We start from the raw sequence: 17,124 nt of genomic DNA on the forward strand, positions 1-17,124 counted from the left end.
GTGAAGACCACATGGTACCAAAACTGAGTGTTTTTCTAAAAATTCATCTTTTGTTACTCATTTTCCATCTTTCCAACTCCTGGGGTCTTACACTTAGTATGTTATTCATGAGCATACATAAGGTAAATAAGCAAATAAGCTAAAGCATAGACATGGAAGCATAGTCTCAATAAAAGACATATGTCTCAAAATGAGGAACGTAATAGACTCTCAATATCTAACATGCCTCTACTAACTATATGGGGGCATAAGACAAGCTTCTATATCACCCATGACAACATAAGGGTAATAAAGTAATCAACTGAAAAATGAAAGAAGTATCATGCCCTCAAACTATGAGGACTCACCAACTGTACAAACATGATAGCTCTAGCCATGAATGGGAGGATGAGCATGATTGTCGAATACTACATTATGATAAAATATAGGCAAAAAGTATGTGTTATTACATCGAATGCATTAAGTATGCATGAATAATAAACATAAGATATAATCAATATGAATCATGAGATGCAAGACCAATATCTTAAAACATGAGTAAAAACATGAAACCATTAAAACATCATAACTCATTGGTCAATGCATCAAAACATCATCATCATGAGAACTTTATAACTTTATTTTAATTGGTGTGGGATAAGACTATTAACTAACATATAAGACTATACGAGCTATTACATGGAATCTGATGAATCCCACATCAAAAAGGAAAGGCTACCTTGCCAGGATAGACTTCTTGATGGTACTCTTTCTTTAACTGTGCTATATGTGGATCCACTAGCTTCACCATATTGGCATCTTTGAATCTATCTAGGCAATGCAGTTTGGGACTAAAAGGTTCTACTAGGATTCCCTTGGGAAGCTACAATGGCATACCTGACCGAACTCCACCTTAAAGTCCTCTCAGTTCTTAGTCATTATCCCAACAAAACTTTCATAATAACATAATCATTAACATCATAAGGAGAGATAATAATAGATATCAATCCATCTTATAAAGATAACATAAAAATAACTCATCTATCAACTTCATCATGAGTGTATGAGAAATTATCATCACAACCTTTAAGTTCTTTAATATGATTAAACAAGAATTGCCCTTATTGCATAATAACTTTTTTTTCTTATAGCATCATCGAAACATCATTCATAAATTCTTGCTTAAAAAGTATCTTTATGTATCATTGATAAAACTTCTCATTGAACTTAACTTTAAAAACATGATCACATCTCATAAATCATGCTTGAACTATCATATAGCATAGGCCTTTGAAAATCATCTTAAAATCATGCAATATAATAAAACTATGCATAATTTGGCTAATCACATCAAAATATATGATAATTAAGATGACCCAATAAAAATCATGAAATTAGGGGTTTTACAAGAAGAATTCATAAGAAATTTGAGAAGAAATCTTTGGGATTCCATGGGTGAAAGGGCCCAAGGATGAATTCTCACACAACTTGACCTTTAGAAGTCCTAAATTGCAGAGAATTGAAGCTTGAACTTTAGAAAAACCTTAGAACTTTCTTGAGGAAGAAAAAGACTTGGAGAGCACACTTTTAGAGAGAGGATTTTGAATTAGCATGTTAGGGTAAGAAGTAGAGAGTTATGAGGGCTTAGGGTAGTTAGTCGATTAGGATATAGTCCCAAAACCGTCCACATTCATTAATGAAAATATCGGAAATGATAAAACTATCCCCAACTTAAACTAGATTTGGGCATTTGGAAAGAACCCTACCACAAATCGTGAAGGCCAATACGGGGCATATTCAAGGTTGTGGTAATGGAATTGGCTTCAGGAAAATGGTCTTTGCAAGGGTTCCCCTCCATGAGACCCACCACTGTCTGTTATGGTACTATGGCCCGTAGTGGTCGTGTGTGGTGAAGGGACTGTCTAGGGGTCTAGGAGAATGTCCACCACAGAGGGTACCACAACTCATTGTGCTCACCATAGACAATGGTCCCTATTGTGAACCCCTCCCCTATACACCTGAGTTTCATGACTTTTACCACGATGGCCTGTACAACTAGTAGTGACATCCACGATACATAGACTGAGCCCATGGTAGCTACCTGGTATAAAAGCTGAGATTTTCTAAGAGAACTTCCTTGCAACCTTATTTTATGACTTTTTACTTTCAGGGTCTTACACTCACTCACGCACGCGCGCCTGCACGCAAACGCACACACATACACATACATATATAAATAAATAAAGATCAATGTTATGAGTACACATTCATTCCTGAGAATTTCCTTCCCTTAATGATACCTAACTCAAACATCTCTAGAACCCAGCTATGTGTTACATTAATCCTTAACAGTGCCATAATAGATCTCTGAATCTTATTTCCCAAAGATTATCAATCATAGAACAAATACCTAACAACAATCATACAGTTAGCATTATCTACCATAAGAACCTTCTACCCTAAACAACCACAATCACCATATTTAGCCATCCAAACTTAGTGTCTATCGGCCTAGATATGTAATCTCCCATCAATATACAACATACTATGCAATTAGAAGCAGGTATAAACTATTCAGTTAAGTGGAGCCAACCTAGGCATCAAACAGTTATTGTAGAAGTCTAAACATGAACTCCTAACTCCGTGGAGATGAATTTTGATGAGAATAGGCTTGGAATCCATGGGTTTCTACCCCTTTTGCGATGCTTTATCTTTTTCTATGTCTAAAACAGTTACAAAACACCCAATTAGCCTAAACTAGCCTAAACAAACATGGATTTTAACTTAATCCCAACCCAGGCTAGTTTTCATAATTATTCCATCCAAACTAGGATTTTTCCACCATTAACTCAAGACAAACACTCTCTGAAGTTACCCCAAGGCTTCTAAGGCCTAAGAATCTAAATACCAAAGTAGGAGGGTGGGGGGGTAATTTACTTACCTTTATAGATGGTTTTGATGGAAAGTTATAGAACTTCACCCTAAGTCGCCTTTGTTATTCTCCAAAATATTCTTGGATAATATTGGGTGGTTTTGGGTGGTGGTGGAGGGGGGGGGGGAGTTATATATTTACAATGACTAAACCTACTACATCAGCCTAATCAATCCTTTAATCTTTCTATAGCAGCCTAAATAGACCCAAATCTCACTATAATGGCCCCAATCCTGCGATAGCGACACAAATCAGCCTCATACCAGGAATTAATTCCACTCGCTATAGCAGCGAGTCACCTGCTATAGTTTTCATGACCCATCCCCGTAAGCTGTGACTATTGCCCGAGTTAGACACTCATGTATATAGCTGTTAGACATCATCAAACTGAAACTAAAGACAATACAGAGGCTTTGTGAAAACATAATGTCATCTCAAAAGGTTACATACATGTATCATGGTAATATGTCTCTTGAGAAGTTACAATTAATAAAAATATCATAATACACAAGATGACATGGCTGATACTACATACGGAAATATCTCTAAACATATACGCAAGCCAACAAGGCTGCCACTACATAAAACATTTGAAAATATATAAATATACACGCAAGCCGATGAGGCTTCTACTACGTACGGGAATATCCCAAAATAAGTCATGCTAACACAATCGAACAACATCTATACAAAACCCACACGTGTGTCTATAGACCTTTAAGAGTATCAATAGTAACATATGACGGGACATGACCCCTTCGTACCCCTAGATAAACATACATATACATCAAAAGGATTTGCACCAAAATCTAGGCTCTGAGACAATAGAGTACTCCAAGACAGCTGAATAGAAGTCCTAAGCTAAAGGATCACCAAAGCGAGCATCTGTACCTGCGGGCATAAAATGCACCCTCCCAAAGAAAGGGGGTCAGTACGAAATGTGTACTGAGTATGTAAAGTATGAAATACAATAAAAATGATCATACTAAAGTAAAGATCCCAGAAGACAAGTATGATAATCAATAAATCACTGCACCTGCATCTTATGAAATGAAATTATGTATATCATTATCATATACCGTACCCAGCCCATTATGGGACTCAGTGCCATAATCATATCATCATATACATATACTGTACCCAACCCTTTAGTAAGGCGATCGATGAATAATTCAATCACATTATGTATATTAACATACCCGACATAGGACTCAGTGAAAGACATATTGAGGCATGCACAAGTAGAACATCATGGGCAACAATATATAATTAGATTATCATGTGAGACTCAATAGAATCAGTAGAATAATTAACGCTCAATTATCAAGGCAATAGTCATGCTAAGCACTCTTTGTATATCAATATGAACTATATCAAATAGAACCTCGGGAATCATATGTTATGTATCAAAATAATGCGAACGTCTTTTGTAAGTTAAGGACATTAATTATTATTAAGTTGGTAAGAATAGGAACTTTTATACACCAGCTACTATGGAATGCATAGAGGACTCGAGGGGCAATAGCTCGATCACATTAGAAAATCTAATATCAAGAAGTAAATAAGGATTGTGAACTACACTCGGAACTTATGAATAGAATTACCCCAAGCTCATATCATTCATCACTTAATCTAAGACATGCCAAAAGAAAGAGGGGACAACTTTACATACCTTTGACACTTAATCCATCATTCAATGAGTATACATGGTCTAAAATATCTCAACCTATATTAAGACGTCAGGACTATAGTTAAGCTACGAAAAGGCATAAAGCGTACTTTAATATTAGTAGCTTATTTCTGGATAGTTGGGCAGCACCTCCTCTATGTCCCTCACTCTCTTCACATCCAACCAGCCGTACAATAACCAATAGCATCAACAATCACACATTCAAATGCCTTATTAAGACTAGCCAAGACAAGATTTCTGAATACTCTGAACAACCCACAACCACCATGCTTTTTCGAAATAATTTATAACAGCCCAACAATTACAACCATACAATGTATATTTGTAACTATACTTAATCCTTCAATTCAACACCACACCAACACATTGTAACCAAACTTTAAACAATTACACTTCTAACTTGAAGTATCATATTCTTCTATTCTTATTATATAATCAGCCACAACAATAACATCAACATTAATTATAATTAACTCTATTATTTTTAGATTAAGGCATCCCATTAATTACCATCAACACAATGCAAGTATTAACTCTTAATTCCTCAAATCAACAAGAACAACAGCACAACCAAAACAACCCCCCTTACATGGCTAAAACCATACCTCAACATCAACATGCATAGTTTCTTATATCCAATTCACATCTACCAAATTATAACAAGTCCAAACCATTTCTAAAATATGTAGAAAAGGATTAGATTTTACCTTAACAAATTGTCTCCTAAGTTGGCTGAAACTTGTGGATTGAAGTGATGATTATTCTTGCTACCTCAATAACTACTTCACATTGTTAATCACCTCTAATTAATTGAAAATATCTATTAATTGTAGAACCTATAGGGTCAAGATTCAATCTCCTAATGAACTGATTATTAAATGGAAGGGTAATGATTCAGTGATTAAGTATCGATTCATCTCAATTCCAAAACCCCAAAAAATATTTTCTAAGGGGTGCATCTATCATATAGTGTGGGTTAGGAATATTGATTCTGAAACTCCTACTCTTGAGTCGGTTCCTATTGTAATTGAATTCCTTGATGTATTTTCAATGATTTACCCGATGTTTCTCTCAAAGGGGAAATTGATTTTGGTATAAGTCTCTTTCTTGGTACTCAACCTATTTCTATTCCTCCTACCATATGGCTCCGACGGAACTTAAGTAATTGAAAGCGCAATTGAAGGACTTATTGGATAAGGGTTCATAAGGCCAAGGGGTGATCCCGTATTGTTTGTTAGGTAGAATAATGGCTCACTTTGAATTTGTATAGACTATCAACAATTGAATAAAATCACCATAAAAATCAAGTATCTAATTTCGAGGATAGATAATTTATTTGGCCAATTGCAAGGTGCAACTTACTTCTCTAAAATCAATCTTTGTCCGATTATCACCAATTAAGGGCAAATGAATGTGATATTTCCAAGATGGAATTTCAAATAAGGTATGGCCATTTTGAATTCTTAGTCATGTTATTTGGGTTGACTAATGCCCTCCCTATCTTCATGGATTTGATTAATCAGATTTTTAAGATGTACTTAGATATGTTTGTGGTGGTGTTTATTTATGATATCTTGGATTATTCTTGTAATAAAAAAGAACATGTGGGTCACTTGAGGATTGTATTGCAAACTCTAAGGGACAAACAACTATTTTCCAAGTTTAGTAAGTGCAAATTTTGGATGTGTGGTGTTCGGGGATGAAATTAAGGTTGACCCAAAGAAAATGGAAGTGGGGAAGAATTGGCCTAGAAGATTGTCACCTTTGGGTATTAGAAGTTTGTTGGCCTTAGCTGGATACTATAGAGGGTTTATTGATGGAATTTCTTCTATTGCTTTGCCTTTAACTAGGTTGACCTATAAGGAAGTAAAGTTTCAATGGTCGGACGAATGTGAGAAAAGTTTTCAAATATTGAATGATCATCGTACACTGGCTCCTATCTTGACATTAACAAAAGGCTTGGATAGATTTGTGGCCTATTGTAATGCCTCACTGTTTGGTTTGGGTTGCACCAACCCCTATCTTGATATTACTAGAAGTCTTGGATGGATTCATGGTCTATTTTAATGCCTCACTGATTGGTTTGGGTAGTATTTTGATCCAACATGACAAGGTTATAGCATATGGCTCAAGGCAACTCAAAGTGCATGAATGAAACTACCAGACTCATGATCTTGAACTTGTTGCAGTTGTATTTATATTGAAAATTTTGCATCATTATCTTTATAGGGTGCATGTTGATGTGATCACTGACCACAAAAGCTTGCAATATGTGTTTAGTCAGAGGGACTTGAACCTTAGGCAAAATAGGTGCCTTGAAATACTAAATGACTATGATATGATTGTGTTTTACCATTTGGTATAGATAATATTGTAGATGAGGCTCTTAGTCGATTGCTCATGAATAGTGTTTCTAATGTGGATGTAAGTAAGAAAGAGTTGGTGAAAGAGGTGCATATATTGGGCCGTTTAGGTGTTCGTTTGGTTGATTCTAAGGATGATAGTGTTATTGTGCATAATGGATCAGAATTATCTCTTGTGGTGGATGTTAAGGCCATATAAGACCATGATACGGTTTTTGTTTAATTGAAGAAGTCAATTATGGAAAAATCCATTCAAGCTTTCTCCTAAGGGGAAGATGGGGTATGTCGTTACCAAGGTCATTTGTGTGTTCCTAATATTGATGGTCTAAGGGGATTGATATTGTATGAGGCTCATAATTCTTGATATTCGATTCATCATAGATCCACTAAGATGTGTTGTGATTTAAGGAAAGTGTATTGGTGGAATGACATGAAAAAGTACATAGCGGAATTTATGGCTAGGTTTCCTAATTCTCAATAAGTGAAGGTTAAGCATCAAAAACTGAGAGGTTTAGCTTAAGAAATTCTGATTCCTCTTGGAAGTAGGAATATGTGAATATGGACTTTTTGATGGGTTTTCCTTGTACTAGAAGGAAACATGATTCTATTTGGGTTGTTGTGGACTAAATGAATAAGTCAGCATATTTTCTACCAGTTAAGAGTTCTTATAGAGTCGAAGATTATGCTAAGTTGTATATTCGTGAATTGCTAAATCTTCATGGTATTCCCTTCTCCATTATATCGGATCAAGGTACTCAATTCACTCCACATTTTTGGATGTCATTCCAAAAGGGTCTAGGTACGAAAGTCAAGTTAAGTACCGCTTTTCACCCTAAAACATATGGCCAAACCAAAAGAATAATTCAAACTTTGGAGGATATGTTGAGGGCATGTGTCATTGATTTTAAAGGATGTTTGGATGAGAATTTACTATTTATTGAGTTTTCCTACAATAATAGCTATCATTCTAGCATTCAAATGGCTCATTTTGAAGCTTTTTATGGGAGAACATGTAGGTCTCTGGTGGGATGGTTTGAAGTGGGTGAGATGGCATTGATTGGTCATAATTTCTTATTAGATACAATGGATAAAGTAAGGCTCATAAGAGATAGATTGAAGACATCTCAAAGTGGAAAAAAGTCATAGTTAGATATAAGTAAAAGAGACCTTAAATTTGATGTAGATAATTGGGTCTATTTGAAGGTTTCAATCATGAAGGGTGCAATGTGTTTTAGTAAGAAAGGGAAATTGAGTCCTAGGTATGTGGGAACCTATAAAATCTTGAAGCGTATTGGCAAGGTGTTATATGAGTTAGAATTGCCATTAGAATTGACTATGGTTCATATGGTGTTCCATGTATTAATGTTGAAAAAGTTTGTGGGTGATCCAAATTCTATTATAACATTAGAAAATGTGAATGTTGAAGAAAACTTGATTTATGAGGAGGTTCTGGTGGAAATTTTAGATAGGCAAGTGAAGAGGTTAATAAACAAAGAGGCTACATCTATAAAGGTATGGTGGAGGAATCAACAAGTGGAGAGTGCTACATGGGAAGCGGAAGCAAATATGATGAAGTGATATATGTATGTCTTTCCTTTCACTCAAACCTAAGGTATTAGGTTGTTGTTTCTCAAATTGCCTAAATGCCTGTATTTTAATTCTCCTATATCTTTCATATGTATGCATGCTCATGAAGTTGATTTTAAAGTCATGTTTTATGTTAAGTTTGAAAATATCATTTTCTATGTATTTTGATGTGTCATTGCATTCATGTTGGGGATCTAGTCCTCTTTCAGTGTCCTTTCTATACTAGTTGAATCTCATTCGAGAATGAATGATCCCAAGGAGAAGATATTATAAGCCGTGGAAGTGTACAATTGACCTACAATTTGTAGGAATTCCTAAAGATTGTAGGAATACCTCATAAGGTTGATATTGTGGTTGAAAATTTGACCAAGTGTAGGATTGATTCAATGACTCAGTTGATGACTAATAGAGTCTCTTACGACTCGTAGAAGGGATTCATGGAGTAGAAGTCTAATTTCTGAGAAATAAAAAGCCTCAGTACTTTTGTCACGACTTAATTAGACAAGTCCTAGAAGAGTTTACGAGTTATAGATGGACTTGTAGGGTTAGGTGCTGAGTTCTGATTTTGATCTAGTGAAGAGGGAGATTGACGAGATGACCTTACGACTCTTAGACTCATTGACGATATGTAGAAGGCCATTCGTAGGTTCTTCCAGCCAATTTAATGAAGGGTATTTTCATCCTTTTCCATTATTAGTTCAATGAACCTAGAATCTTTGTGGGTTTTATGTAACACCCCATATATTTTAAGACGTACACGCAAAATATTGTATTTTCGTCTTACGTTATTTGTTGGCGAGTTGTCGGGAGAATTAATAAGATTTTAAATGGGTGATCATACTGAGTATTACTTATATTATTTCAAAATAAGTGATATACCAAAGTTATAGGCCCAAGGAAATCTTGGAACAATAGTACAAGTTAAAGGTCATGTCACGATGGATTATTTCATATGATCTCATATATAGTCTGACTTGGGACAGACATATCTCCATGTATGTAAGGAATTATAAGGCCCACTTATATCAAATTAAACATAATTGAGTCTAGTTTGCAATTAAAAATTCCGTTCATCAATACAACTTCAGACTAAAAAGATATCTATGTTTTACTATGGACAACACAGAGGCCTAAATTGGTTGTGCTGGACACGTGATCGGCACATGTTAAGTCGGTCTAAAGCTTTTAAAACTATTATATACGTATTGGATTCATTATAAAATGATCCTATGTCATTTTATAAGTTGTTACCTGCTGGTTATTCAACCTTTGTCCTCTCCTAAGCCCTAGTTGAGAAATCAGCCAAGAACTAAGTGTGTTCTTCAACCTTCCCTAGAGTTTACTCAAGTCCCTCTTCGGATTGAAGGAACAACATTTTCTATAATTTAATATGAGTTTAAGGAACTGTATTTTCTTTAATTAAGGTATGACCATGTCCCCAACTTTCATGTATGTGATATTCTCGATAATCTAGCTATATTCTACTGGTAGGACTCACAAGATGGCGATAGGAAGCCGTGAGTCCAAGTTTCGCCCATTTTAATTGATGTTTTGGGTGAGAAGGGAGTATGTGGAGTTGTATGGAACCTGCTGGTTACTGCATTAGAGTTATTTAAATGTAGGATGTTGCTGTTAGTGATATGAAAGATTGAATACTATGAACACTGATTGATTTGAACATCTCTTGAGTTTACGCCCACCAAGTGTTTGTTGAATTGACAACATGACTCAGATGTGTTGCGTATTTGTTTAAAGTTGAATTTTCATTGGCTGTTATTTTATATTAAAGGAGCAAGGGATATGTTAGCTGGTATAGTACGTTAGAGGACTCATATCAACATATGTAACAACGCTCCCTTTCTTTCATTTTCAAGCACGAATCTATGTCACTGATAGGACTAGTACTCCTATATTTAAAACTCATATCAAGGTATGGTATGGTAATTTTAAAAGGTTATAAAGACATGGTGATGGTCTATAGTTTGTTAAGTGCCTATGATACATGAAGGTGACGTAAATGACAATATATATATATATATAATTATTGTCGTAGTTGAAAATAAAGTTTGGAGATCCCTTATTGTGGGACTGTGAGTTGGTCCTACACGTGTTTTCATTAAGAAATAATCGTATTTATGAGTTTCGTGTTTCCATATGAATAAGGCAAAAGAATTAAAAACTATTTGTGATTATCAACGCGATAAGTTAATAATGGAAGTCCAATTATATAATTGTCGGCACGTGTAAAAGAAGCACTTATGGGCAGAATATATATATATACATACATATTCAAAATGTTAGGGAGTTATATAGAAGTAGAAATATATGTTCTCTTATTCAAGATATATACTAAGGTGGCAGAAGTACCTTTAATACATCGTTCATAAGTCTATTAGACTCTTTGTGAAATCTAAACCTTATTAAGGTTGTTTAAGTATTGAGTAGGTGTACTTATATGCTATTTTAAATATTTATATGTTATATGTATATAGTTGCATTTCAAGAGTATTAGAGATACCTATTGAGGTTGAAATCATACAATTATCTTGCATATGTACTATGTTAATTAGATATACTCGATACGAGCACGGTTGACTCAGTAGGTGATAATGGTTATGAATTTATGTTACACTACTGATGGGGTAATATAGTTAGGCAGATATAATAATAGCTGCAACTATAGTTTTCTACATCACATGTCTGGTGGGAAGTTATTTATTAAGTTACTACACCACCGAGATGGCCACTCAGTTAGGCAGGGTCACCATTATGGCAGGACTAACATATAGTTCACCGTTAGGAAAGTATGATTTATATATGTGCTTACTTACTTGTTTCCATGTAGAAAGGTTATGTTGTTATCAAATTTTAGTTCTTGGGGTCACATGTTGTTTCTATAGCTAACTCCCCGTATTTTTGATATACTTATCTTTACAACTTTCAGCATTACATATTGGTACAAGTTATTTCTCCTAACGTCCCTTTGTTGGGGGACGCTGCGTTCGTGCTGCAGGTCTAGGTAGAGCCCCTAGTCATCAAGTGTAGTGGGAGCCTGACTTCAGTTGAGAGTTGGTATGCTCTTTTCTTTCGGGATCTAGGTTCTAGTTTGATAGTATTACATTTTGATCTTTTGTACGGGTAGGCTAGGGCCCTATCCTGTGCATTATATTAGTTACTCTTTAGAGGATTTTATGGATGCATATGTATAGTTTAGTTCGGGTTGGTTTTACAGTCTTGTCGGTTTTTGTTGCTCAATTTAATTGTATTATGGCCTAGCTGACCTTATGTGATTTTTTAGATTTTATTTAGTTGTGACCTCGTCAATCTAGGTTATTGTGGCAGGTGGCCTGATTGGCCTAAGTGTTACAACTTCAGAGGTTTAGTCAAAATCGAGGCCAGTCTCGCCCTCCCCCAGGTTTGGGGCGTGACATATTATTCATGACCTATAACTACCCATATCCTTCAAAATTCCCCTACTTTCACTCATTCTCTCATAATCACCCAAAATTCCCAAATTCTTCTCCTCAAATTCTCTCAAGCTCAAGGAAGAAGAAGATAGGGTTTCAATGAGTTCTTCAAGGTTTTCAAGATTGTTTATGGCCTTGATTACCATGGTATGTTGGGTAATCATCCATGAATTCCCAAAAGTTCCCTCTTTTTCAATAAAATTCATTTTTTAATGATTATAGGCTTTTATTCAATTTGCATTTGGTCAATTAAATTATGATAATACTTGTTTTAAATGCTTAAAGTATGTATGAATCAATCCCAATTGTATGATTTGAACTTTATTTAAAAAGACCCATGCATGGTTCTATTTTCAAGTATGATTATGAACTTATGATTGGAGGATTTTTACATGAATTATGTACCAGATATGATGAATTGAATTATGATTACATGTATGTTTAAAATTATGATTTACATGCAAGTTTATGAGAAGAGGTGACTTAAGATCCTTAAATGGTGACCTAGGAACCTAATACTATTCTCATGAAAGTAAGATTGTGATGATGGAAGATTTTTAACCACATTATATTTATGTTATGAAAATGAGTTATTCCATGAACTATGAACTCTATGATCAAACTTATAAATATATGTTAAGTATGATTTTCATTATATGTATTCTGTGGGATTGTGACTTAGCACCGATTGAGGCTTGATGTGGGGGCTAGACTTACGAGATCTTTATATAAAGTCTCTAGACCCATAACTATGTGCCACTATAGGTTGCCTTTATGGCCTAATAAGTGGATCCACATATAGCACATGTTCATGACCCATCTGGTGGGGTACATTTTTACCTTGGCAAGTAGGGCTCTTTTTTCTCCGATGTACAGGTAGATATTGGGATTCCATGTTATACCTCGCACGGTCTTATTGTCGATTACAGTTCTATCCCACCTACGTATGTTTTTTCTAATGTACTTTTTATGATCCTACTTATGTTTTTCAAATGATTTGATCTACTATAATTTTACTTATGTTTCTATCTATCACTTATGGCATGTACTTCACTCAATTATTTCATTAAATGTTTTATATGTTAAATGGCATGCCCGCATACTTAGTGCATTCAAATGTACTAATACATACTTTTGCCTATATTGTATCAAAATGTAGGGTTGGACGACCATTCCGCTCCTCATCTCCGTGGCTAGGTTGAGGTCTATTTCCTAGAGTTTGGTGAGTCCTTATTCATTTAGGGCATCATTTATAAATTCTTTTCATTTAGAAGATATTTTCTTATATTGAGGGTGAGCTAGGAACATGTCTTAGCCTCTGCCTATCTTAGTATGTTAGAGGCATTGTTGGACAAAGTATATGTCGAGTCTATGTTGTCTAGTCCCTTTCTTGTTATGATGTTTTGTTTGAAATCCTCATTTGATCTTCCACTTATTTATGGTTTATCCTGTTACCTTATGTATGCTTTTGACATGCTAAGAGGCTAGGTTGGATCCCCTTGAAGTTTCGATCATCGTGTTGCACCTAGGACCTAGATTGGGTCATGATCAGAGCATGAGGTTTAAGAGTATTCTAGGGAGTCTTACATGTCGCTTCAAGTAGAGTATTATTCATGGATGTGAATCTTGCCACATCTATGATTAGGAGGCTATATGACATTTTTAGGAAATCTTCACTTTTTTATGATTTATGTCATGTGATAGAGTGTACTTTAAGACTTCCTCTCTCTAACTACTATTCTTTGCGACATTTAGAGAATGCCTCTTAAAGGAGCACCTATCTAAAGAGTGTTCGATGCAAATGGAGAGCAAGCTCCTCTAATCCCTCAAGATAATTGTCCTCTATATGACCAAGAGAATAATATGGAGTTCTGGACCATCATCACTATGTTAGCTCATGCTATGAACAACCAAGGTGTGGTTGCTCCTCCTAATGCTTCTACTCTGGTATCTAGAGTGAGGAATTTTTCAAGGATGAATCCTCTCAATTTCCATAGTTAAAAGATAGACGAAGACCCCAAAAATTCATTGATGAGATGTATAAGGTGGTGGCTATAATAGGGGTGACTTTGGAAGAAAAGGCGGAGTTGGCGGCCAACCAACTCAAGGGTATTGCCCAAGTATAGTTGTAATACCCCGAAAATCAGAAAGTTGGAATCAATAAAAAAATTGACTGAACCCAAGTTTACGACCTATTCTACAAATCGTATAGTATGGAGGGAGTCTTGGGTATTGATCAGGACCAAAGCTCATAAGAGGTACTACGAGTCAACATTATGACATGTAGTTCATTCAACAAGTCATAACACTGACCCATGCCGCAACTTCAGAGGCCTATGTTTCTAAGTTCCTCAAGATCGAGTCCACTACTTGACAGGACAAATTCTAGAAGATTAGATGACTCATAGAAGCAAGTCATTTCAAAAGTTCAAAGTTTCTAAGTTTGCAGATTTCCATACCTGCAGAACGAATGCACATTACGACTCATGGTCATGAAGACAAGTAGTAGAAACGACTCATTTGCAAACTTCAGAGACTTGATTTTTTAGAGTTTTCCCAAACTTGCAGGACAAGTCATCTTGACGACTCATCATCTTTTCTATGACTCATAGAGTCATCTCGTAGGGTCAAATCTGAATTTTTAATGAGGGGTACTTGTGTCATTTCCCAAGTTTGGTTCAATAAACCTAGACAAAATCATGGCTAAGTTCAAGTCTATATCTACCCAATCCTTTGAAATTTCCCTTATTGTGAATAATTGTTCTAAATTCTCCTAAGGTAAGAACTCAATTCTCTCAAGGGTTCTTCTCCAAGCTACAAGTTAGGGTTTCAGATTTCTTCAAGATTTCTTCTCAAATCTAAGTGATTTCAATCAAGGTATGTGAGGATTGATCCATGGGTTCCTTTCACCCATGGATTCCCAAAGTTTTCTCAAAGTATCCTTCAATTAATAATGGTTTATGAACTTTAGTTTTGATGAATTGCATTGGGATATTTTAATTTCATTTTAAATTGTTGTCAATAATTATTCTAAGCATTTTTCTATATGAATTGAATGATTTTAAGTTGAATTATTAATTACCATGCATAAAACTATTTCCAAATTATGATTATGAAGTTAACGATGATTTTCATGAGTTGATTATGAGTTTCATGATGTTTAAAGAATGTTTTCATAAATAAAGTTGAGATTATCATTTAATGATGAAGTTATGATGATGATCAATTATGAGCTAAGAAAGTTATTATGATGTGATAAGTATAATTCTCACACAATCATGTTTAAAGATGATGATAAGGACAATTCTCACCAAAGTTATGGATTCTTATGAATCACTAAAGTTATCGAGCTACTCCTAATATATTTTGTAAAAATAGATTGATAGGTAGTTACTATCTTTCCCTATGATGTCGATGATCATGTTTTAATGAGTTTCGTTGGGATATTGACTAAGTAGCGAGAGGAATTCTAGGTGGGGTTAGGTCTGGTAAGGTAGTTAGTTACCCAAGAGAATCCTAGTAGCAATCTAAAGTCCCAAACTATGATGCCCGCATAGGATTTCCTTCATGGCCTAGCTAGTGGATCCTCATATAGCACATTTGAGTTGAGTTGAGTACCATGACTAAGTATACCCTGGTAAGGTAGCCTTCCCCTTCTCAATGAGGGTTACATCGAATTCAATATTATAAATTGCATGATATTAAGATGTAGGCTAAAGGTCTTATCCCATAGATTTTGAAGGTTAAGTTATGAGTTTAGATGAAGGTTTATGATATGCATTGACCATGAATTTTCCTATGTTTTCAAATATTTTGAAGCTTTGCTCATATTCACTATGTTGGTCATGCATCTTATGTCACATTGCTCACGTCTCTTTTGCTTGTTCATGCATATCTCACATATTTAGTACATTTTATGTACTAATGCATATTTTACCTACATTGTCTCATAATGTAGGGGCGAACGTCGATTATCCGATTCATGGCTAGAGTGCTATAGATATCAAAGATTTGTTGAGTCCTCATTCTATCGAGGATATGACTTCCATTCTCATTGTTTACTTGAGTTTTCTTCATATGACAAGGGTGAGCTGGGAGCTTGTCCTAAGCAACCTCCAAAGACTAGACTAGAGGCATGTTTAGATTCTATGTAATGTAGTCTGATTGGACATGTATTGAGTTTTCTATCCCTTCAACCCATTCCCTTGAGTTGTTACTTCTACTTACTTTATTGTTTTTCTTTACCTTATGTATGCAATGTATGCTAAGATGGCTTGGTGAAGATCCCTTGTAATCTTAATCCCCATGTCATGGATTGGCCCAAGTTTGGATCGTGACAATAGTACAATCAATGGAAGTCTGAGAGAGTTGATGAGGGTCCTATGGGTTGGGAAGTCTTCAAGCTTACTTTTCTTGATCATTTCTTCCCACTTGAGCAAAGGGAGGTAAACATGATGGAGTTCATAAATCTCAAACAAGGAAACATGAGTATGAGGGAATATGCACTCAAGTTCACCAAGCTATCTAAGTATGCTCCTTCTTTTGTTATCGATCCACATGCATGAATGAGCCAACTCATGTCGAGTATGTCTGAATTGGTTGCAAAGAACTGCCGAACCACCATGCTTGTTAAAGAAATGGACAAATCTCGGCTTATGATATTTTCCAAATAAATTGAAGGAGAGGCACTTAAGGAGATAACTATGAGTGATTCTAAGAGGGCTTGGTTTGAAGGTGGATGCTAAAATGGTAAGATCGATGGTGGTAATGGGCGTTTTAAATAAGGACAAGGTTTTTCACAAGCTTTGGGCCAAAAGTTTGATAGAGATTGGGTATCATTCCCTAAGGTTCAAGGTGGAGGTATGAATGCTAGTGATACTAAGTTTTCCAAGTGTGGGAAATATCAAGGAGGAAAGGGTTTGATTGGTATGGGTTCTTGCTATGGATGTGGAAAGATGGGCCACAAAAAATTTGAATTTCCAAATATTGCTAATAGAGATAGAGAAGGTCTTCCTCAAGTACAAGTTGCTCATGGAGGGAAAGTGAACAAGGTTCCTAAGCTCAACCAAAATGTCATGACCCAACCTCGTAGGCCGCGACTGGGTT

Source organism: Solanum dulcamara, chromosome 5, assembly GCF_947179165.1.
Source record: "Solanum dulcamara chromosome 5, daSolDulc1.2, whole genome shotgun sequence".
In the NCBI taxonomy this organism is placed as follows: Eukaryota; Viridiplantae; Streptophyta; class Magnoliopsida; order Solanales; family Solanaceae; genus Solanum; species Solanum dulcamara.